Source organism: Coregonus lavaretus (genome assembly GCF_964263955.1).
Source record: "Coregonus lavaretus genome assembly, chromosome: 3".
NCBI classification, from domain to species: domain Eukaryota; kingdom Metazoa; phylum Chordata; class Actinopteri; order Salmoniformes; family Salmonidae; genus Coregonus; species Coregonus lavaretus.
Window position 1 is genome coordinate 42251458 of NC_139990.1, and position 23887 is coordinate 42275344.

General features: G+C 43.3%; 1 pseudogene across 1 annotated transcript; it reads right to left on the reverse strand.

Moving 5' to 3' along the window:
• Positions 1-4285: 4285 nt before the first annotated feature.
• On the reverse strand, positions 4286-22730 carry LOC311122960 (hyaluronan synthase 2-like; annotated as a pseudogene). Its single transcript has 4 exons — positions 22677-22730; positions 11458-12084; positions 6984-7085; positions 4286-5215 (listed from the first exon to the last, which is right to left on the reverse strand). The product of its transcript is annotated as a hyaluronan synthase 2-like (transcript).
• Positions 22731-23887: the final 1157 nt, after the last annotated feature.

The window sequence follows — 23887 nt, forward strand, 5'->3', positions numbered from 1 at the left end:
TATCAGAAGGGGGAAAGAAATGCATGCTTTTGGGTACCTTTATGTGTGTATACATATTACTGTCCTCAGATTTTGTAGTAATAGATTTAGATGTGTATTACAATGGGTTTAGTTGCAAAACGCTGTATTGGTTAGCTGGAATGGAATGTTCCTATCCTGTATATCCATTGGTTAGCTGGAATGGAATGTTCCTATCCTGTATATCCATTGGTTAGCTGGAATGGAATGTTCCTGTCCTGTATATTTAACATAAATTCTAGCCTCATGCTGCAGTGTTTGGTTAAAGTTAGGTCACGTCCCAAATGGCACCCTATTCACTATATAGTGCACTTCTTTTGCCCAGAGCCTAGATCTCATATTATTGTATTGATAAAAACAAATTACATTTAAATATTGATGTCACAAATGTATCATTTGTACAGTTCTTTATTAAAAATCAAATTATTTGTCACATTTGACTGTGTAAAACCTTGCAGTGCTACTTTTTTCTTTGAGAGTAAGGTGGATATATCTTGTTTTGCAACAACATATGATAGTTTGTCTCTCTGACATGAAACGATGTAGTGATAGGTTTCAAACACACCCGTCTGTCATTCAACAACCCCATGCCATGATTAGATGGGGAAAACACACCAATCTTTTTCATAAGTTCTTTAAACAAAAAAAGCGAATGTACAAAAAAATATATAGCGTTTTGGAATGAAACTCTTCATATCTGTTCTATATCTACAGTATGAGTAGAACATTCACAACAGTCAATGTGTTCTTTAGAGTCTCAATGGCTTCTAGAACTGTTTAGTCATTCAGTCCCACAGATCCTGTACTGCTAATGATTCCACTGTGCAGAGTCTGGCAGCTCTGACCAAGAACTGGAGCTCTGCATGCGGGAGAACATGACATGAGTTAAATACATTCATTCCCACAGACAGAGGGGAATAGCTGCAGCTCTGAGCGTTACTTTAATGCCTCTGGCAGAGCTGGGAATGGCATTTCACTGCTGACGCACTGCAGACCCTGGGTTCAAATACTATTCGAAATCTTTCACATACTTTGAGCGTTTGCTTTATCCTGCCTGGAGTGCCAGATAGGCGGGGTTTTACACTTTTGGAATGATTCCATTGGTTCCATTTCGCCAGGCAGGCTCTTTCAAACATAGATAAAGTATTTCTAATGATTTTGGATAGTATTTGAACCCAGGTGTGAATCACTTGGGGCCTTGGCTCCGATGTTGCCCACATGTGCCGTTCTGGATGTATGACATGGTCTCAGTGTGTTACTACAGCGAGGTAGCTAGACAGAGGAATCACAGCTGGCTTGGTGGCTGTGCAGTACTGAGAGAATTCACATTTACTTCTTCTTTCCATGACCCAACCAACCAGGAAGAATCTGGAATTTTTTACCACCTGTTGAAAGTGGAATAGTACAATGTTGCGGTTCCAATTTTCCCCTTATGGTCTGAGACCAGGTAAGAGTTTGCATCCCAAATGGCACCCTATTCCCTATATAGTGTACTCCTTTTGACTAGGGCCATTTGGGACGCATATTGGAGATTGGACAGAAATACAGCAGAACTCAGGAGAATTTTAACAGCAGGTGGTTCAACATGTTCAATCCAATGTTAGTCTAGGAGGACTAGACATGTCATATTGTGTGAGTAATAACCTAGTTCTGTACTCTGGAATGGGCTGGCTTGAATAATAGAGTATTGAGTTAGAAATTAGTTAGTGTAAGAATTCTGATTAAAGAAAAACAGAAATCCTCCCCATTAATAATGTGTGATGTATCTCATTCAAAGTGATTTAAAGTTGGAAAGAGCCTCCTGGATGATCTGGGAAGATTAGTGAGAGTATACTTATGGAATGGTCAAGTCTAGATGATTGATTTCACTACTCTGCTACTTTATACTAAAATGTTTGTGTGTACAATAAATAAGCTTCTCTGCCATGGCAACACTCCACCCCCTGATACTTGTCTGGAGAAAGGCCTTCTATTCTTCAGATTAAGCTGTCTCCATTGAAACAATAAAACACAACACCAGCCAAACAGCAACATCCACCAATGTAAGCTAGCACTACTATACTACTGAGAATGTCTCATTTTATGTGCAAACAAGTGTGTTTTACTGACCATCAGTGTTATAAGACATGAGGGAGTCACACATATTCATCATGACAGAAGTATTATTACAGATTAATAATGACAACATTCTAAACATAGTAAGACATTTTTTATTTTTTATCTTTGGCACAACACAAAAGTGCTTCATGATAATATTACCCATGATCCCAAAGTCCCGATCCCCGGGACCACCCAAACGTAAAAATGTATGCACACATGACTGTAAGTCGCTTTGGATAAAAGCGTCTGCTAAATGGCATATTATTATTATTATAATATTCAGTCTTCTCAATTCTAATAAAATGTAGTAAAATGTGTTCTTAAACTCTCTAAAGAGTAAATACTCTGGAATAGATAATTACATTTTTTGTGCAAATGTATCTGTTGGGATTTTAATCTGATGTGGATTAGCGCATTGTTTATAACATTTTCAGAATGCATCATGTGATGCATGTCCTCATGTGAACTCGTATGAAAACCTATTTCAGGAAGTCCTATAGTAAGGCAAGGGGTGGTCAAAACCGCCTCCTGAAGAGATACTGGGTGGCAGGCTTTTGCTCCAGCCCTGCAATAACACACCTGATCCAGCTAATCAATCAAGGTCCTGTGGAGCAGCAGATCAATAGAATAGAGCGTATTAGAGCTAGCCTGGTCCCAGATCTGTTTGTGTTGATCAGTAGAATAGAGCGTATTAGAGCTAGCCTGGTCCCAGATCTGTTTGTGTTGATCAGTAGAATAGAGTGTATTAGAGCTAGCCTGGTCCCTGATCTGTTTGTGTTGATCAGTAGAATAGAGTGTATTAGAGCTAGCCTGGTCCCTGATCTGTTTGTGTTGATCAGTAGAATAGAGTGTATTAGAGCTAGCCTGGTCCCTGATCTGTTTGTGTTGATCAGTAGAATATAGTGTATTAGAGCTAGCCTGGTCCCTGATCTGTTTGTGTTGATCAGTAGAATAGAGTGTATTAGAGCTAGCCTGGTCCCAGATCTGTTTGTGCTGTCTTGCTAATTTAGATTTGGGACCAGGCTATGTTAAGAGTAGGGCTGGAGCAAAATCCTGCAGAACGGCTACCTCTCCAAAAGGAACTTTGGTCTCTATAAGGTCTATTATAAAATGTATATTATCAAATATATAATTATCTATAAACCACAGAATGTTCTTATAAATATTGCTGGTTTTCTGTCAATGTACATAAAAAAAACACAGGTTAATCACCCTTCTTGTATTCAATAACTTATCCCTAGATTTGCATTTTATTGTTATCATTGCAGACAAAAACCCAGCTCTTAACTTCACATTGTTGATCAGATACACACGTCATTGTTATAACAGTTGAATGCACAATGCATTTTTCAATTTTTATATAAAAATGAATTAAAATAAAGAATCTTTGGTGGCTATTAAAGCAAAAATAGAATAAAAGGTCTATATAAAAAGGTATTCAAATACAATATGTAACTTACAAAGTAACAAGTCAACAGGTACAGCACGGCCAAAAGACTGAGAAATTCCAGCTTTTGACTTTCATTAAGAACTGTGTATAAAAAAAGGACAAACATGACCGAAAATATCATAAATTATGTTATAAACAAGAATGAGCCCTTTTCTGGGTGCATCCCGATCACTCACTCATACGATGAAAACATAACCACTGAGGTATTTGATCTTCATATTACTCTGTCAAGCATTATGCACAATGGGAGTGAGACATAAAAGTGCATAGGACAATTGTTTTTAATGCATGTCATCTCTGTGTATCTATGTGGAAAACAGGATGTCCATTTGGTGGTTTTCCATTTGGCAAAACACATCAACAACAAGTGATTTTTTTTTTACCTCATCATCATAATATTTCAGAAGGAAATATCTGTAGTTTCTTGTTTCAGTCAGTCACAGCAGCAATGATATCTCTCTCCTGGCATCGTCATTTCACATCACCTGCCGAGAGTCCAACAATCAATGAGCAGTTTGAGATTCTTCACTTTGTAAACGTTAAGAGGGTGAATGTCTGCGTCCGAATGGCACCCTGATCCCTAAAAAGTGTCTTACTTTTGACCAGAGCGCTGTATTGGCCCTGGTCAAAAGTAGTGCACTATACAGGAAATAGGGTGCCGTTTGAGACGTAAACCAAGGAGTTTCAGGGGAGGAGGAGGTGGAAAGGAGGGAGGTGTCATACATCCAGCACCATATCATACTGCTGTTCTTTCTTCCTCTTGCCACATTTAGTGATCAATACTGTGTACAATGTTAAGAGCATGACCCAGTAGCTGGCGTACACTATCGCACCAATGATTAAGATTTTCTTTTCAGACTCTGGAAAATGTTTTCTGGTTTCCTGGACGACCGAATAGATAACGCCAAGGAAGAGGATGGTGAACCAGACCGATATGGGAACGAGCCCTATGAAGTTAGTCACGATAGTCTTCCTCCCCGACGTTCCCCAGCCGGCCTTGTTTATGGTGGCGATAGCGAACATCTTGGCTGGTAGCAGACTGGACATGTATAACACTGAGTAGAAGGACATGAAGACCATTACGATGTTGCCCCTCAGGCAGGAGGCGAAGGAGGACTTGATGAGGGCGACAGCCTGCACGATCAACAGGAAGAGGAGGATATTCCAGATCCTTCCCTGGTAGAACAGCTGTATCGACGTGGCGATGAGGAAGAAGGGGAAGAATCCGGTGATGACAGCCTCGTAGGTCATCCAGAGGTGGTGCTTGTGGAACCACATGGCGTTGTAGAGCCACTCTCTGAAGTAGGACTTACTCCAGCGGGTCTGCTGGTTCAGCCAGCGCAGGTAGGTGATGGGGGTCTCGGTCAGGCACTTGGACCGGGCTGTGTACTTGGTGGCGTAGCCCAGGCTCAGTACGCGGTTGGTGAGGTGCCGGTCATCGCCGAAGCTACAGTGGCTGCCCATGAAGGTCTGGTTGTACCAATCCTCTAGGAACTCGTGGAGCAGGTTGTTCCTGTACATTCCCAGTGGTCCGCTGATGCACTGGACGCAGCCGAAGTAGGACTGACACGCTCGCTCGATGTTGAAAGCCACCCAGTAACGGACGCTGCTCAGAAACGAGATCCAGGACTCGTATTTGTTCAGGATCTGTGGAGGAAGAAAGACTCGGAGGGTCAGGGTATTTAAGTTGGTTAACAACTGCTGTAAACACATTCTCTATTATTAGCATAGCAACCAAACTGCACAATCGTAGGTAATTGGGTTAAGGACCCCTAATTAGCAAAAAAAAATGCTATCAACTCTCCCAGAGCTCTTACAAATGTTCCACCGATCAACCTGCTATTATGTAGAATTCTCACATGAGAGTAATCATATATACCTAAGGTATAGGCTAACTCAATTATGTCAAGGAATGTCCTGTTGTGTAGATGCATTTTTATAGTTTATATTATTTGCCAGGTTTGCTACTCAACAACTGTGTAGGCTGAACAATTACTCTTTATCTTTAAAGAAAGACTTCACAGGATCATAAAAGAAAGACCTGTAGCACTGAAGCTGACTTGTTGAAAAAAATATCAAAATACTTTTAAGAGGTTTGTGTTGATTTCTGTGTAGGCTCTAAATGTGGGTCGTAACGGCATCAACATCACTACATCAGTTAATAAACCACAGTGTGAGAAGATTCTCTCAGCCTAACCGAAGCAAATCTGAAGATTCTCTCAGCCTAACCAGAGCAAATCTGAAGATTCTCTCAGTCTGACCGCAGCAAATCTGATGATTCTCTCTGCCTAACCGGAGCAAATCTGAAGATTCTCTCAGCCTAACCGGAGCAAATCTGAAGATTCTCTCTGCCTAACCGGAGCAAATCTGAAGATTCTCTCAGCCTAACCGGAGCAAATCTGAAGATTCTCTCAGCCTAACCGGAGCAAATCTGAAAATTCTCTCAGCCTAACCGGAGCAAATCTGAAGATTCTCTCAGTCCTAACCGGAGTAAATCTGAAGATTCTCTTTGTCTGACCGGAGCAAATCTGAAGATTCTCTCAGCCTAACCGGAGCAAATCTGAAGATTCTCTCAGCCTAACCAGAGCAAATCTGAAGATTCTCTCAGCCTGACTGGAGCAAATCTGAAGATTCTCTCAGCCTGACCGGAGCAAATCTGAAGATTCTCTCAGTCTGACCGGAGCAAATCTGAAGATTTTCTCAGTCTGACCGGAGCAAATCTGAAGATTCTCTCAGTTTGACCGGAGCAAATCTGAAGATTCTCTCAGTCTGACCGGAGTAAATCTGAAGATTCTCTCAGTCTGACCGGAGCAAATCTGAAGTGGCACTCTAATCCCTATAGAGTGCACTACTGTTGGCCAGAGCCTAAATTGTACTTATGGCTCAAAAGGCTCTAGGTAAAAGTAGTGCATTCTATAGGGAATAGAGTGACATTTAGGCAGTCTAGACATGTAGACTACAGTAGTGTACTAGGTAAGGCAGGGGTCTCCAACCCAGAGTCCTGGAAAGCTACTGGGTGGTCAGGATTTTTAGTCCAGCAGTAACACACCTGAATCTGCTAATCACCAGACTGAAGATCACGCTTATTTTTTACCAGCAATGTTAGTGATGGGTTAGATCAGTGGAGGCTGCTGAGGGGAGGACAGCTCATAATAACGGCCCGGAATGGAGTGAATGGAATGGTATCAAAAACATGATTTTCACGTGTTTGATACCATTCCATTCACTCCATTACACTCCATTCCAGCCATTATTATGAGCCGTTCTCCCCTCAGCAGCCCCCACTGTGCTGAACCCAACACCAGTATTCTATCAACGGAAGACTGGAGCTGGTTTCAACACCTACAGTGTGGTACCAGGCTAGGAGAACACTGTCTCAGACAAACAAACAAGTAAATAACAATGGAGTCGTTACCTGCACATCTCCCCCTACTCCTCCCACCATGGGGTCTTCCTCCAGAACCTTCACCATCTCCACAGATGATGCAGGATCCAGCATAGTGTCAGAGTCACACACCTGAAACACAGGGGACACACTATCCTGTTAAATCCACAAACACTTCACCCAAAACGCTTCTCACGCTCTCTCCCACAATACAAAGTTAGAAAGTTAAACTAGGGCAGAAGATCTCGTTACACGGACAAAGAGTCCTTCATCAAGTTTTTTGGGCGGGATATGTTTGTTTTATATTGGCCAATTTTACCAATCAGCGGTGCATTAATTACACTGATTAATGATGGACAGTATTGCTTTGTGTTTCTTTGAAAAGCCACTTTCATTTCATAATTCTTTTGGATGTCAAGTTGAAGCTTTGTTTGCAACCTGGATGTTTCCCAGAAAGCTTGTTCCAAACAAGTTAGTGTCAAGTGGGAAGGTCCGTCAGTTGGTCAACAAACATCAACCAACCGTGTGAGTAAAGTCATATTTGCATCTACAGATCTCCTTCACAGATTAGAAAGGTTTCTTCAGTCACTCCTTCATTGGGTATTATTTGATTGGGTAAGTGAAGTTATTGGGGCCGGTGAAAGGAGGGCTGGGGTTTGGCTGGAAGACTGGAAGGAAGGAAGGTTGCTGTGCTGTTTGGGACGGCTTCCTGTACTGGAAGTGATACAGTATGGTTGTGTTGTGATTGGTTGTGTTCTGACTGAGAGATGGTTATGTTGTGATTGGTTGTGTTCTGACTGAGAGAGGGTTGTGTTGTGATTGGTTGTGTTCTGACAGAGAGAGGGTTGTGTTGTGATTGGTTGTGTTCTGACTGAGAGAGGGTTGTGATTGGTTGTGTTCTGACTGAGAGAGGGTTGGGTTGTGATTGGTTGTGTTCTGACTGAGAGAGGGTTGTGCTGTGATTGGTTGTGTTCTGACTGAGAGAGGGATGTGATTGGTTGTGTTCTGACTGAGAGAGGGTTGTGTTGTGATTGGTTGTATTCTGACTGAGAGAGGGTTGTGTTGTGATTGGTTGTGTTCTGGGGTGGCAGAGAATTTGTTGTAGTCAAAAAGGCATCCTACAACAACCTGTAGTAGAGCTATTTCAAAATGGTAATATTTAGAGAAAGATCAAGATAGTTGTTTGAATTGTTTGAAAATGAATACATTTTGATTGTGTAGTGCTGTGAGAATTCAATTTCTATTTTTATGGTGTAAGAGCAATGTATTAAAACACAAATGTCATGAAAGGAGGGTAACTAAAGAGAATGATATGGCCAGAAGATAATCAAACCACCTCAGGAATATACTTCTGTAACCCTAACCAGTCTATTGCTTTTGATACACAGTACATCAATACACATGCCCTTTCCCAGTGAGAACAGCTACTCATGCATAGTTTGGCATAGCCTGTTGGTACACCTGCAATCATTCTAATGTACACAACATTACTCATGTTATTTTCATAATCTGTTGAGTGTTTGATTAAGTGAAGCTGCATCACTACTATAGAAATGGAATTCTATTTATTTGATCACTTCCCCTTGGCAACCAGTCCGATAGCAACGTTAGCACCAAACCTGTTCTGATAGTCCATAAATGGCATTGATATCCACAGATCAACAACAAATCACTACAAAGACTACAGATGCTGAAACCAAAAGGGGAAAGTCCCATTTCATCTTTCTAGTTTGACAGTAAAAGAGTAAACAGATTGCAGCTGTAACAAGCCTCAGCTTGGGGAGATAACATGAAAACCGCTAATAATCAGTCGTTCCTTCGATAAGTGGTTATCGGAAATAGCTTGTGTAAAAGGTCTTCTCAGTAAAACATGTTCCATCTGGTGTCAGTCGGTTGATCTGTGCCACAAATACCACAGAGGTTTGACATCGCAAAGGCTAAGGTCGGGTCATAAAGTCAGCAGATGAACTATGGATTCACTGATGTTCCAACTGGATCTATACGACACGTAGCGCATGTCCTCTGTCCGACAGACTGCGTTGTAGGCCTGTTTCTAACGCCTTAGTACGCTGGTCACACGGCGCTAGCTCTCTAACAAACAAGGGGTTGTCTGAGGACAGCTTGGGTGTCCTGGGGCCTTCCTCTCGCAGCGTGAGACTGGAATATTACTATTATATATTATATAATAGTAATATATTATATATATTATTATATTAGTATATATTATATATATTATATAATATACTGGAATATTAGTTGACCCATAATATAGCCTGCCAACAGAATAATGACACTGCAAAGCAATGCCGGGTAACACTTTACATTAAGTTGCTCTTACGCCTGTGTAGTTAAGTGTTAACCCAATGTCACAATATCAATATATTCACACACAGTTATGGTGAGAATAGAAGGTTTAGTTATTTTGACACTATGGGCCCTGGTCAAACGTAGTGCACTGTACAGGGAAAAGGGTGCTATTTGGGACGCACCAAGCAATATTAGTTTATTGTGATGATCATGCAGCAACCAGTAGCTAAATAAAGGTCATGTCAAGTTCATCCACTGATGCAACATATTTTATCAGACATAACAGGACCGCTAAGAGGAATGCTTAAAGGGACATTTCAATGTCGTAGGCATCATCTCCAGCACCACTCCAACATCAACATCTTTGAAAATGTTTCTATGTTTTGTAGTAAAAAAAGATGTGTTTCCAATGACATCATCAACTAATTAGTAGACAATTAGTAGGCAATTAGTAGGTAATGCCTCCTCATTCATTGGTTAAAATCACATGATGCACACCGATGATGTCATCGATGATGTCATCGGAAACAATAAAAGAGCGGCAATAGTACTGTTTGTCCATTTTGAGACGCCGTAGCCAGTATACACTTCCTCAAAATATCTATCTAAGATAACTCAAGAAATCTGTAATACATTTTTTGCCGAAGAGATCTTAGTCGCACAATTTGACATCTAACTAAGATGTTTGGTGCAGTATTTTTCAATGAAAACATGTGCATGAAAACGAGTCGTCTCTGGTTGAATGACAACAAATACTTTATTGAAGAATCCCTACTGTTGACCAATCACCGACGAAGGGGCGTAGACTTCGGCCCCCGAAAAAAAAATGTGTGTGCCCGAACAGCTGAAAAACCCCCTAACCGATGTCCAAAACGAATACAAACATCACAAGATGTTGTTATAATATATGAACTTTCAGCTGGGAAGCATGCGGACGCCTTAAGGCTGCTTCCCAAATGGCACCCTATTCCCTATATAGTGTACTACTTTTGACCGGGGCCATTTGGGAATAGGGTGCCATTTGGGACGCGACCTAAGTCAAGTCAAGTAAGTCATCTGTGTGTTGCCAAGCCAAGGCTTTAACCGTCACGATCAGGTACGTTAGACAGACGACCCCACAGTGAGAATAACCACACAGGTCTGGTAGCTAATAGCTAGCTAAGACAGATATGTGAGAATGGCAACACAGTTAGCCCTACATAAGCTTTGGATCAGAGGTTAGAATTATAACTGAAACCAGCCGTTTACGGTGGAAAGACAGCAGTGTACTAGGCTGCGTCCCGAACGGAGCCCTATTGGGCCCTGGACAAAAACAGTGCACTGAATATGGAATAGGTTGCCATTTGGGATATAGCCTTTCATTGATCTCATTATTACCTGTTTATACGAACTATGGGTTCTTTTTTCACTGACAGAACCATTTTTTCTTTACCGGTACTACACTCTCAGAAAAATAGGTGCTATCTAGAACCTTTAATCTTCGGCTGTCCCCATAGTAGAACCGCTTGAATAACCCTTTCGGTTCCAGGTAAAACCCATTTTTCTAAGAGTGTACCGAGCTTGGAACGTGTTTGACTGGTGTATATGTTCAAGCTTTTGCCGAAAACAGATGCTAGCATCTATTGTTTGGTCTCCAATATCCCACCTCAAGACTCATGACGTTCAGAGGCAGACAATCTAGTTATCCAGAGTAGTTTGGAGGACCTACACTCCAGTATTATCCAGAGCAGTTTGGAGGACCTACACTCCAGTGTTGCTGTATAACTATTCACAATGTAGTATATACAGCACAGTTGGGAAAAATACTACTTAGTAAATGTTATTGAAGGAACTTTATACACGCCTTGGGATAGTAGCTAATGCGGATACTGTCACTTTTAAAGTTCCTCATTGAGAATACTGTGTGTTTTGACGCCATGCTATGCAACATGATCTGACTCCAACCTATTAGCCTACAGGTCTCTCCACTTTGTCTGAGTTGGACTGAGTGCAGAAAAATATGTTAATAGTTTCACACTGAGGTCTAGCACTCTGATGAACAGCATTACCCTTACAGCCTTGAAGCTACGGTACATGCACAAGGCCTCCACACCATCCTTTTTCAGAAAGAGAGCACAAAAGCGTCTTTGTGTACCCCATATTTAGCTTGGCACAAACCGCACCGCCCCCCTCCAACCCCTCCTCCTCCAGGACTTACCTGAACATAGTGCACACTCCTCCCTAGGGCTTTGAAGGCTGTGTACATTACTTCCCTCTTGCCTCCCCACTTCTGCATGATGCAGACACACTTATTATTGAGCACCAGGCGCAAGACGGCCTGCAGGCTCTCAGCATACGTCTCGTCCGTCTCCTCAGGTCCCCGGTGGTGGTAGTTGTTTTTCCAGACGTAAGTGGCGGCTTTATCCCTGCCCATGATCTCCCGGAAGATCTCCATCATGTAGTTGTCGTCCTCGTTATTCCCGTCAATCACCATGATGACCTTGATGCCCGGGTAGGTCAACCTCTTGACGGATACCAAGCACTTCCTCAGGTACGCCGGGTCCTCCTGATAGGCTGCGATGCACAGGGCCAGTGATTTGGTGAGTTTGATGGGCGTCTCCAGGGATCTCCTCATGTTCCGGTGTTCTAGGAGAGCAAACAGACTCTGGATGAGGAGGTGGATGACCAGGATGGCCCCGTACAGCCCGAAGGACAAGTGGTTTCGTGCCGTGGTGAAAAACTGGTAGCCCATGATGTAGGCGGTAGAGATCCCCACGAGTAGCGAGACTCCAAACATTGTCGTCCCGATAAATCTTAGGTAGGTGAGAGCTTTGTCACATCTCATCTGGAAAAGCAACAAGAACATAATCATTGTCAATGTCAAATGAGATGACAGTGGAGACATTCAGTGGGATCAATATTGAGTTGACAGTAGATACACACAGTGGGATCAATATTGAGATGACAGTAGATACATACAGTGGGATCAATATTGAAACGACAGCAGAGACACTGGGAGGACATTGACGTGGTAATTACTAAATGAACACAGCTGCAGATATTAATTGGTCAACTTGATAGAGAGATACTGAAGACATAATGATGATAATGATGATAGATGTACCTAATAATCATCATTATGATACGTCACAGTAAAAGCTCTACCCTAACTCTACTCTGACACCCTAGCAGCAGACCCCATGTTTTACAACAACAAAAACCAGGTTCAGACAGCCGGTAAAGTTTGTCCCCCCCCTACTCCCCTTCCATCCCTTTCTCCCTCCATCCCCCTCCCCCAAAATCCCCCTCTAAATGTCAGATGGTTCTCTATGGCCGATTGTTCCAAGTCTCTTTACTAATGCTGCACACCATCTGCTGGGCAGACGTAAGAGCCGAGCGAGAGAGCGAGCACCACCCTCTGACATCATCTGTTTATATCTCCGTGGGAAGACAAGAGCAGTGAAATATAAAACGCTGCCTCTCCACTAAAGACCCTCTGTCACAGTGAAGAATATGGTGGTACATTTGATCAGTTGAGGCAGTATGAGGTGGTACCTCTTGTTTAAGGCTTAGACATGTGATAGCTTAAGTGACACTTCAAGGTGACTAATACTGTTGAAAAGCAAAGAAACACTATCATGTCTTGTTTTATTTGACTGACCGTTTTGGGGTCTACACTAAAGACCCTTCTGTCACAGTGAAGCAGGAAGTAGTGCATCTTGTTACTTTGCTTTAATTAAAGATCTTAGATCTATCATAAGTGACACTTTGATGTGTCCAATGCTGCCTGCATGGGTCTCTCCATTAACACTAAAGACCCATCTGTCTGAGGTCCTGGTAGGTTACATTAAAGGCTGAGGTGGTCTTGGTAGACAACATTAAAGACTGATGTCGTCTTGGCAGACTACATTAAAGGCTGAGGTCGTCTTGGTAGGCTATAGTAAAGGCTGAGGTCGTCTTGGTAGACTACAGTAAAGGCTGAGGTCGTCTTGACAGACTACATTAAAGACTGAGGTCGTCTTGACAGACTACATTAAAGACTGAGGTTGTCTTGGTAGACTACATTAAAGACTGATGTTGTCTTGGTAGACTACATTAAAGGCTGAGGTTGTCTTGGTAGACTACATTAAAGGCAGAGGTCGTCTTGGCAGACTACATTAAAGCCTGAGGTCGTCTTGGCAGACTACAAAAAGGCTTATGTCTAGTCTAAGTCACAACTCAAGGTGTCCAATGCTGTCTAAAAGCAAAGAAACACTGACATGTCTTGTTTGACTTGAGTGCTAGTTATTTTAGTTTTTAAATCAGCTGGCTCCTTGATTTGGAATAGGGACTGGAACGGGAACAGTGAAATATAAAATGCTCCATGCATGGGTCTCTCTCCACGTGACCTAAAGAAAAAGAAACGCCTGAAACTAGATTCCCTACATACTGGTCTTGACAAGAAGGAAAGAAACTGTCGCGGGAGGTTCTCTTCTGCACTTTTCAACCAATCCAGTAAATGTGTAGGAGGAGTTAAGATGGAGTGTCTCCTTGTTAACGTCCAAAAGTGGAAGTCACGCGAAGTCACAGGCTCTCTTTCCATTTCCCCTGAAAACTTGAACATACGGTTGTTGGGGACTCGACAGAGGCTACTTTCCATGAAAGACCGCTCTATCTGTCACAGTGAAGAAGAAGGTTCTACATCTTGGCTAAAGGCTTGGATATTTGATAGCCTAAGTGACACCTCGAGGTGTACGATGCTGTTGCGAAGCAAAGAAACCCTGACATGCCTTGTGTCTAGACTGCAGTTTTGTTTATTTTAAGTCAGCCAGCTCCTCGGCATGGAATAAGGCCTGGATCACTTGATACAGCATGAAAAGGGGACGTAGTCAGTGTGTGAGGCGAGCTGAGCGCTGAACTGGCATGTCTCTGGGCTTTAAGCGTCATCACATTTACAAGACCTCTGACTCCATTCCCCTCCATGTGTTCCAGGTCCCCACCCTTGGCCAACTGGTTAACCTAACGCATTGGTGTTAATGTCTGTAGTGTTAACTCAGTACAAAGAGTATCCCAAACCCTCCTGTTCAAGTCCCACTGTTGTAGGGTAAACTCTGTGTGAACTGTGAACCTAAACCCCCATTCAGATGGTGCTAAAACAGCCTGGATAGCAAAACCCTGCGGGCCAGATGCATAAGGATTAACCACTAATCAGGGGAGAGTGTGTATGTGTGTGTGCTTGTGTGTGTGTGTGTGTGTGTGTGAAATGACGTTTCCCCCCTCCTCCTCCTCCTCCCCTTAAACCCCATTGTAGTTCCGGATCCTATGTAGATCTAAAGCCTGGTTTGATGTTGATGATGATGTGTTTTCCTGTGTGCCAAATACACCAGATATTGTTGTTGTGGGCGGGGGCAAGGGGGAGGGGCTCATTTTGCTCATTTGACGGCTACATGGAGCAGGCCTTTGCCGAGAAGCTGCTTATGTACCAGCCCCTCGTGGCACCCTTGGACAGCCTCGGGTGTAGGTGCTGGTGGTGCTGATATTTGGCAGTCTCTGCCACGTACACAGGCTTGCAGTGTGTGGCCTCCAGATTGCGGGCCTGACAAAAACGAAGGCAAAGCAATTGGCTAGGTACTGTTCTGTTTCAGCTGCCGTGGGCAGCCTGGCTGTTTGGAGAAGGAGGTGCTTTCTGTACCCTTGAGTGCCATGCATACAGGGACCTTTGAAATGTTTGGATCCTTTTTTTGTAAATTTGATTGGTGGATTGTGTGTGTGTGTGTGTGTGGGCGTGTTTAACTATTCTTGTGGGGACCAGAAGTCCCCACAAGAATAGTAAAACAAACAAAAATTTGACCAACTGGTGACATTTTGTTAGTCCCGATGAGGTCTAATGCTATTTCTAGGGGGTTTAGGTTTAAGGTTAGAATTAGTGTTGGGGTTCGAATTACGTTAAGGGTTAGGGTTAGTTTTAGGGTTAGGGTTAGGAGCTAGGGTTAGGTTTAGGGTTAGGGTTAAGGTTAGGTTTTTGGGTTAAGGTTAGGGTTAGGGTTAGGGTTAGGGTAAAGTTAAGATTAAGGTTAGGGTTAGGTTTAGGGTTAGGGGTTAGGGAAAATAGGATTTTGAATGGGACTGAATTGTGTGTCCCCACAAGGTTAGCTGTACAACACTGTGTGTGTGTGTGCGTGTGACATCGAGGGTGTCATCAAAGTATTGAGATGATGTCACCTCACAGTGTCATAAGGCCCTGTGTGTGTTGTCCCTGTGCTGTATGCTGGATGGGTTAGCTTGAACACTTCCAGACTGAGAATGAGTCCCAAATGGCACCCCATTCCCTATATAGTGCACTGATTTTGACCAGAGCCATATGGGCCCTTGTTAAAATAAGTAGTGCACTAAATAGGGAATAGTGTGCCATTTTGGGACGCACTGTATCGGCTGGGCTTGGGTCTGGGCAGGACACTCCCTTTGCCTGAGATAACACTGCCAACGATTGATGACAAATGATCTCAATTGATAGTGAGTAAGGCTGAGGAAGTGAAGGGGGCTGTTGGAGAGTGAAGGCTAAGGAAGTGAAGGGGGCTGTTGGAGAGTGAAGGCTGAGGAAGTGAAGGGGGCTGTTGGAGAGTGAAGGTAACCAATAAAAACCTTGTAGCTGCAGCCAACTGCACGTCTAACACGTCATGTTATACTGTGCTGTAACTACAGCTGAGGTAGAGTGAGAGAGTCTGTGTGTGTGTGTGCGTCTTCGTCTGCATCTGCATCTGCGTCTGTGTGCACTTGTGTGTGAGCCTGAATGTGTGTGTGTGTGTGTGTGTGTGTGTGTGTGTGTGTGTGTGTGTGTGTGTGTGTGTGTGTGTCTGTAGGCTATAGGCTAATGTGTCTGCCATGTTGGTGAAACAGCATGGTAGCTGTTATGTAAAGACTTAATATTTACACCTGTTGTCTGACTATACGTCTGAGAATACAACATGAAGGCAATTAGTTTCATTCTGCTGGAGCTGGCCCTGTTCCAGGAGGGGTTTAGAGGATAGGAGGACACAGGGAGGGGTTCCTGTGCTGAGCTGGAGAGACTCAACGGAGAGTTGAATCATGCTCAGTTGGGAAAACCTAAACTCCAAGGCTTTGACGATTTAGATTAAATACAACACTGTGGCCAGAGCAGAGCTGAGCAAAGCTGAAACTGGGCCAAGAGGACAACTGACATATAATATTGGCAATGAATGGAGTCAATTAACTTTACAGCTCTAAAATGAATACCTGCTGTAGTTAAAAACGTTTTATGAATCTAGTGGTCTACCGCCGTGGAGGGGCAGTTCACACCTGGTCAGTGACGCGGGCTGCGTCCCAAATGGCACCCTATCCTCTATATAGTGCACTACTTTTTAAACCAGAGCCCCTATAGGCCACAGCTGTATAAAGTGCACTAGATAGGGAATAGGGTGTCATTTGAGACGCAGCTATGGCCACACTTATTTATATAACTTTAATAACATTTGTCTTGCTAACAGTTGTCTTGCTAACTCTTGTCTTGCTAACACTTGTCTTGCTAAAAGTTGTCTTGCTAACAGTTGTCTTGCTAAAAGTTGTCTTGGTAACACTTGTCTTGCTAAAAGTTGTCTTGCTAACACTTGTCTTGCTAACACTTGTCTTGCTAACCCTTTTCTTGCTAACCCTTGTCTTTCTAACACTTGTCTTGCTAAAACTTGTCTTGCTAACACTTGTCTTGCTAAAAGTTGTCTTGCTAACACTTGTCTTGCTAAAAGTTGTCTTGCTATCAGTATGTGTAGAAGGAGGATGAAAGGATAGAAGGGGGTTGTTGAATGAAAGAACAAGACGTTGAATTGATATACTGAGATGTATGGTGAGGTGGAACTTCACATGTGGAATAATCAATCAATCAATCAAATGGTGTACCACCACCATGGATATATGGCTTCAATGGCACTTACACCTTACAGCATGTGCAGAAGGGGGAAATATATCAGGATATAAGGGGGTTGTTGAACAAAAAAATAAGTTGATATACTGTATTTAATAAATGCTATAGTGATGGTTTTAGTGTAGCACTTACAGACTGCATGCTGAAGTGGAACCTCATGTGTAGTCATGAAGGCCAGTAAAGTTAGATCCCCCATTCCATTATGTATGGTTTCATAACACTTTTGTGTCACAGGCTAACACAGTAACGGTACTATAATACAGTACATGGTTATAGTCTGCAGAGATTCCACTTCATGTCTGAGAGGCAGAGCTGCGTTAAAATGAAGATGGCCCTCAAGACTGCCATTATAAATGACGGGAAACACATGCCTCATGACAACTATTCTATAGCAGATTAAAAGACAGAAACGCTAGGAAAGACCAGGGATCCTTGTAGAGGATGTTAATTATTCAGTACTGTACTGTCTCAAAGCTTGCTACTGTAGTTAGTAAATTGTAGTTCTTGCTAGGCTTGCTACTGTAGTTATCTACTTGTAGTTCTTGTAGTTCTTGCTAGGCTTGCTGCTGTAGTTAGCTCAGATCAAACCTTCTCTTGAACTGGACTTAAAGCAAACTCAATGAACAAAAGTCACTGAGGTTCTGAGGTTCTGAAACGTGATTAAGAGACAACTAGTGATGTGTCAAAAGGCACAGAGGGCTACTTCTAAGTGAGTGTGTGTGTGGGTTTGTGTGTGAAGTGATGTTTTGCCCCCCCCCCAACCCCTTATGTAGTTCTAAAACCTGACCCAGTGGCTGCAGTACCGGACCCTATGTAGTCTAAAACCTGACCCAGCGGCTGCAGTACCAGACCCTATGTAGTCTAAAACCTGACCCTGTGGCTGCAGTACCAGACCCTATGTAGTCTAAAACCTGACCCTGTGGCTGCAGTACCGGACCCTATGTAGTCTAAAACCTGACCCAGTGGCTGCAGTACCGGACCCTATGTAGTCTAAAACCTGACCCAGTGGCTGCAGTACCGGACCCTATGTAGTCTAAAACCTGACCCAGTGGCTGCAGTACCGGACCCTATGTAGTCTAAAACCTGACCCAGTGGCTGCAGTACCGGAACCTATGTAGTCTAAAACCTGACCCAGCGGCTGCAGTACCGGACCCTATGTAGTCTAAAGCCTGACCCAGTGGCTGCAGTACCGGACCCTATGTAGTCTAAAACCTGACCCAGTGGCTGCAGTACCGGACCCTATGTAGTCTAAAACCTGACCCAGCGGCTGCAGTACCGGACCCTATGTAGTCTAAAGCCTGACCCTGTGGCTGCAGTACCGGACCCTATGTAGTCTAAAGCCTGACCCTGTGGCTGCAGTACTCTCATTGGTGTGGGACTCATGTTGTCATTAAGTGTTCCATCATTAAATACATCCTCCTCCTCTTCCTCTCCTGTTTGGAATCAGCTGTGGTAGTTACAGTATAACACACAGTCTTCCCTCATACATCTCCCCCTCTCTTTCTGGATGGGTTGAACCTCAGGAAGAGGAGGAGGCTGTGTGTGAAGTTAAACTTGGGCGGTGGTGGCGCCTCGCCATCCCTGGCTCCTGGATGCTTTCCTGATTTAGCTAGCTCTCCGACTCCTCCATCACATCTCTCTGTCCCTCCCTCCTTCCTGTCTGGTTTGGTCAGTGATCAGACATCTCCACCACTACAACTTATACTGTTCCTCCAGCTCCCTGACTTTCTGCTGCTCACCTCCTCTTTATGCCTTCTCTCCTTCCCTGGTTCCCTCCTTCCCTGGTTCTCTCCTTCCCTTGTTCCCTCCTTCCCTGGTTCCCTCCTTCCCTGGTTCCCTCCTTTCCTGTTTCCCTCCTTCCCTGGTTTCCTCCTTCCCTGGTTTTCTCCTTCCCTGTTTCCCTCCTTCCCTGGTTCTCTCCTTCCCTGGTTCCCTCCTTCCCTCCTTCCCTGGTTCCATCCTTCCCTGGATCCCTCCTTCCCTGGGTCCTTCCTTCCCTGGTTCCCTCCTTCCCTGTTTCCCTCCTTCCCTGGTTCCCTCCTTCCCTGTTTCCCTCCTTCCCTGGTTCCCTTCTTCCCTGGTTCTCTCCTTCCCTGGTTCCCTCCTTCCCTGGTTCCCTCCTTCCCTGTTTCCCTCCTTCCCTGGTTCCCTCCTTCTCTGGTTCCCTCCTTCCCTGGTTCTCTCCTTCCCTGGTTCCCTCCTTCCCTGGTTCCCTCCTTCCCTGGTTCCCTTCCCTGGTTCCCTTCCCTGGTTCCCTCCTCCGGACTTTTGACCAGTAGTGTATATTGAGTTGAAGACAACCATGTCTCAACGGGAGTCGTCATGCGGTTAAAATGAATGACAGCATGTACTCTTGCAGTCATGTGGTCTTGTTCAAATCAAATCAAATCAAATGTCATTTGTCACATACACGTGTTTAGCAAATGTTATTGCGGGTGTAGCGAAATGCTTGTGCTTCTAGCGCCGACAGTGCAGTAATATCTAACAAGTAATATCTAACAATTTCACAACATATACCCAATACACACAAATCTAGTAAGGAATGGAATTTAAGAATGTATACATATATGGACAAGCAATGACAGAGCGGCATGGACTAAGATACAGTAGAATATTATAGAATAGAATACAGTATATACATATGAGGTGAGTAGTGCAAGATATGTAAACATTATTAAAGTGACTAGTGTTCGATTTCTTAAAGTGGCCAGTGATTTCAATAGGCAGCAGCAGCCTCTAATGTGCTAGTGATTTCTATTTAACAGTCTGATGGCCTTGAGATAGAAGCTGTTTTTCATTCTCTCGGTCCCAGCTTTGATGCATCTGTACTGACCTCGCCTTCTGGATGATAGCGGGATGAACAGGCAGTGGCTCGGGTGGTTGATGTCCTTGATTATCTTTTTGGCCTTCCTGTGACATCGGGTGCTGTAGGTGTCTTGGAGGGTGGGTAGTTTGCTCCCGGTAATGCGTTCGGCAGACCGCACCACCCTCTGGAGAGCCCTGTGGTTGCGGGTGGTGCAGTTGCTGTACCAGGCGGTAATACATCCCGACAGGATGCTCTCAATTGTGCATCTGTAAAAGTTTGTGAGGGTTTTAGGTGCCAAGCCAAATTTCTTCAGCTTCCTGATGTTGAAGAAGCTCTGTTGCGCCTTCTTCACCACACTGTTTCCTGAAGTCCACGATAATCTCCTTTGTTTTGTTAACGTTGAGTGAGAGGTTATTTTCCTGGCACCACACTCCCAGAGCCCTCACCTCCTCCCTGTAGGCGGTCTCGTCATTGTTGGTAATCAAACCTACTACTGTTGTGTCGTCTGCAAACTTGATAATTGAGTTGTAGGCGTGCTTGGCCATGCAGTCATGGGTGAACAGGGAGTACAGGAGGGGGCTGAGCACGCCCCAGTGTTGAGGATCAGCGAAGTGGAGATGTTGTTTCCTACCTTCACCACCTGGGGGCGGCCTGTCAGGAAGTCCAGGACCCAGTTGCACAGGGCGGGGTTCAGACCAAGGGCCTCGAGCTTAATGATGAGCTTGGAGGGTACTATGGTGTTGAATGCTGAGCTATAGTCAATGAACAGCATTCTTACATATGTATTCCTCTTGTCCAGATGGGATAGGGCAGTGTGCAGTGTGATGGCGATTGCATCGTCTGTGGATCTATTGGGGTGGTAAGCAAATTTAAGTGGGTCTAGGGTGACAGGTAAGGTAGAGGTGATATGATCCTTGACTAGTCTCTCAAAGCACTTCATGATGACAGAGGTGAGTGCTACGGGGCGATAGTCATTTAGTTCAGTTACCTTTGCTTTCTTGGGTACAGGAACAATGGTGGCCATCTTGAAACATGTGGGAACAGCAGACTGGGAAAGGGAGATATTGAATATGTCCGTAAACACACCAGCCAGCTGGTCTGCGCATGCTCTGAGGATGCGGCTAGGGATGCTGTCTGGGCCGGCAGTCTTGCGGGGGTTAACATGCTTAAACGTCTTACTCATGTCAGCCACAGAGAAGGAGAGGCCACAGTCCTTGGTATTGGGCCTCGTCATTGGCACTGTATTATCCTCAAAGCGGGCGAAGAAGGTGTTTAGCTTGTGGTCTTGTTTTCACACAGTTCAAAGCATGTATTTTATCACTTGTGACTTTCATTTAGCCAATTACAGTCATATCCCACTGGGCACACACTGGTTGAATCAATGTTGTTTCCACATCATTTCAATGAAATTATGTTGAACCAACGTGGAATAGACGTTGAATTGATGTCTGTGCCCAGTGGGATGTTTTACTTTCAGAAATGAAAATAGTCTACTGTGTAGGCCTACATCTTTAAAAAAAAATGTCCCTCTAATTTGATCATCCCTACACAACAGATGAGATATGATTATATCCACAAAGTATAGGCTTATCATAAATGATCATAAATACTGTATGGAATCAAGTCAACTCAAAATCACTAGCTAAATAAACTGCCCTGGAATGAATAGTGGGCTGCTATGGGTGTTTCGAACAGCGCGCATCCACGCTGAAGGTATGAAAAAATACGCCTGAGCAGGGAAAGAAAAGGAAGCTAGTTTGAAGATCGTTGTTTCCTTGAATAAGGAAGGAACTTCACCCTAATTTGCTCCAGGGGTGGCTTACTAGTATGGCTAACACTGTAAAACACCACATTTCACTGCTCCTATTCTGTGTATAAATAAAATACTGTGTGCATTTAAAGCGGGAACAGCCCCGCTGAGGGTGCTCTGAAGGAAACCCAATACCTGCCTAGTCATTGGCTCAAGCACCCCTGCGATTCGAATTACTTATAGGCGGTGACGTCGGCATATGTTTTATTCTAACGGTATAATAAGTGATTTGGACAGTGATTATGCCCATCCTCGATGGAGTATCGTGTGACTCCAGCTTACTCTAAAACATTTTGTAGATTTTTCCATAGGCAGCAAGGAATGATAAAGAACTACCTTGTTTCGACTTTATTATATAGTTCCACTATTTCATTTCTCCACCGCATATTGGCTGAGATGAATGCAATACTAATGTCTATAAAAAAAAAGAACAGTAACCAAACCACACATCAACATGTCTATTGGACTGTTCTGTATGGTATAGGTGCCCTACAGTCTATGTCCCACAATAATACTTCAATATGACAAACATTAAATACTTCCCACACCCTGACAGATATAGCATCACTTCAGAAACCATTCACTGTAGCTCAGTTGGTAGAGCATGGCGCTTGCAACGCCAGGGTTGTGAGTTCGTTTCTCACGGGGGGCCAGTATGAAAATGTATGCACTCACTAACTGTAAGTCGCTCTGGATAAGAGCGTCTGCTAAAATATAAAATTAAACTATGATTTGGCACCTACCGGACAATCATGACATGTTAGTTGTCAACTTTCACCCAAAGCTCCATTCATTGAACTCAAATGATTCTAAATGAAAATGTAAAACAAAATAAAAATGTATGCATAATGAAAGAAAACAGCTAGTTAGTTGATAACAAAGTTAATATTGATGTGATGGTCATACCTTGAAGCAGCTGTGAGTGCCTGTGCGGTTTCTTTAAAAGGATGCAGTCAGCATAGGCTCCGTTTGCAGCGTTCAACTTGGAGAAAACTTCTCAGTAACGTCTCTTCTTGTGTCACCTTTGCAGAAACACTCATGAAGCTTCTTAAAATGTTCTTCATAAAGGAAAAAAGTTTGTGCAATTTTCCAAGTCTCCTTGCTTTGAACGGTTGAAAACATTCATTCATTCAAGTCTTGTATTTCTTCTTCTTTTAACTTCTCTCTCTGCATACATTAATTATATAATGTATACATTTTAGATGTATACAAATAAGTATAATCATCTTGTTAGTCAACTTTGGCATACGTGTCATTTATACAATTAATTTTTTTTAAAGAAAGAAAAATAAAAGAAAAATTGTCATTCAACAGTAGTCAATGTTGGTGAAAAGAGCTGTAGGTAATACAGGTTAAAGTCATGAACTGCCGAACCACGCTGTTTTTACTACTTATTCAGCGTCTAATTCCTTCCAGACGCCTTTGGTTTATGCTTCCTGCATTCAGCTCCTTACATTTCAAAAGACTCTTAACTAGGGAGAGTTTTTGGACTTGTTTTAATAAGGGGGGAAGGTTTGAGGATGAGGAGGAGCGACTTATTGGGGAGAGAAGAGAAAAAAAAAGTTGATGCCCGAAGTAAGTAACCCATTCAAACTTCTGAGACGTGGACATGAGGATGGAGAAGTGCGTGCGACTTCGGCTAATGAACCTGAATGTTCATGGGGGAATGCTGATTGTGATATTCGATATTATTAGATTACATTCGATTTCGAAGACATGAAATATGCTTTTGCATTCCGCAAATAGTTTCTTTGCTACTTTGTATGAGGTTTTTCCATGACAATGTCAGAGTATAGCCTACAGGTAAAACGCAACATCCTTAAGCAAAACTCAAATAACACCGCATTTATTCGTTGGTATATTAGCTCGGAATAATAACTATTATTATTGCAATATAACTTGTAATATTTTCCTGCTATCTTTTCAGTGCCGGTAAAGACCGTAATTATCCATCTGGTATTCGTCTGCCATCCATAAATTGGAGCGCTGTACAAGCATTGGCCAGCAGGGAGCGCCATATAATTCTAAACCCAGCATTAGAGCCCTTGCCATGGAATAGTCTTCTGCAGAGCCATAAATTAACATCTCAATATATGACTCTGGTGTACTGTAGATGC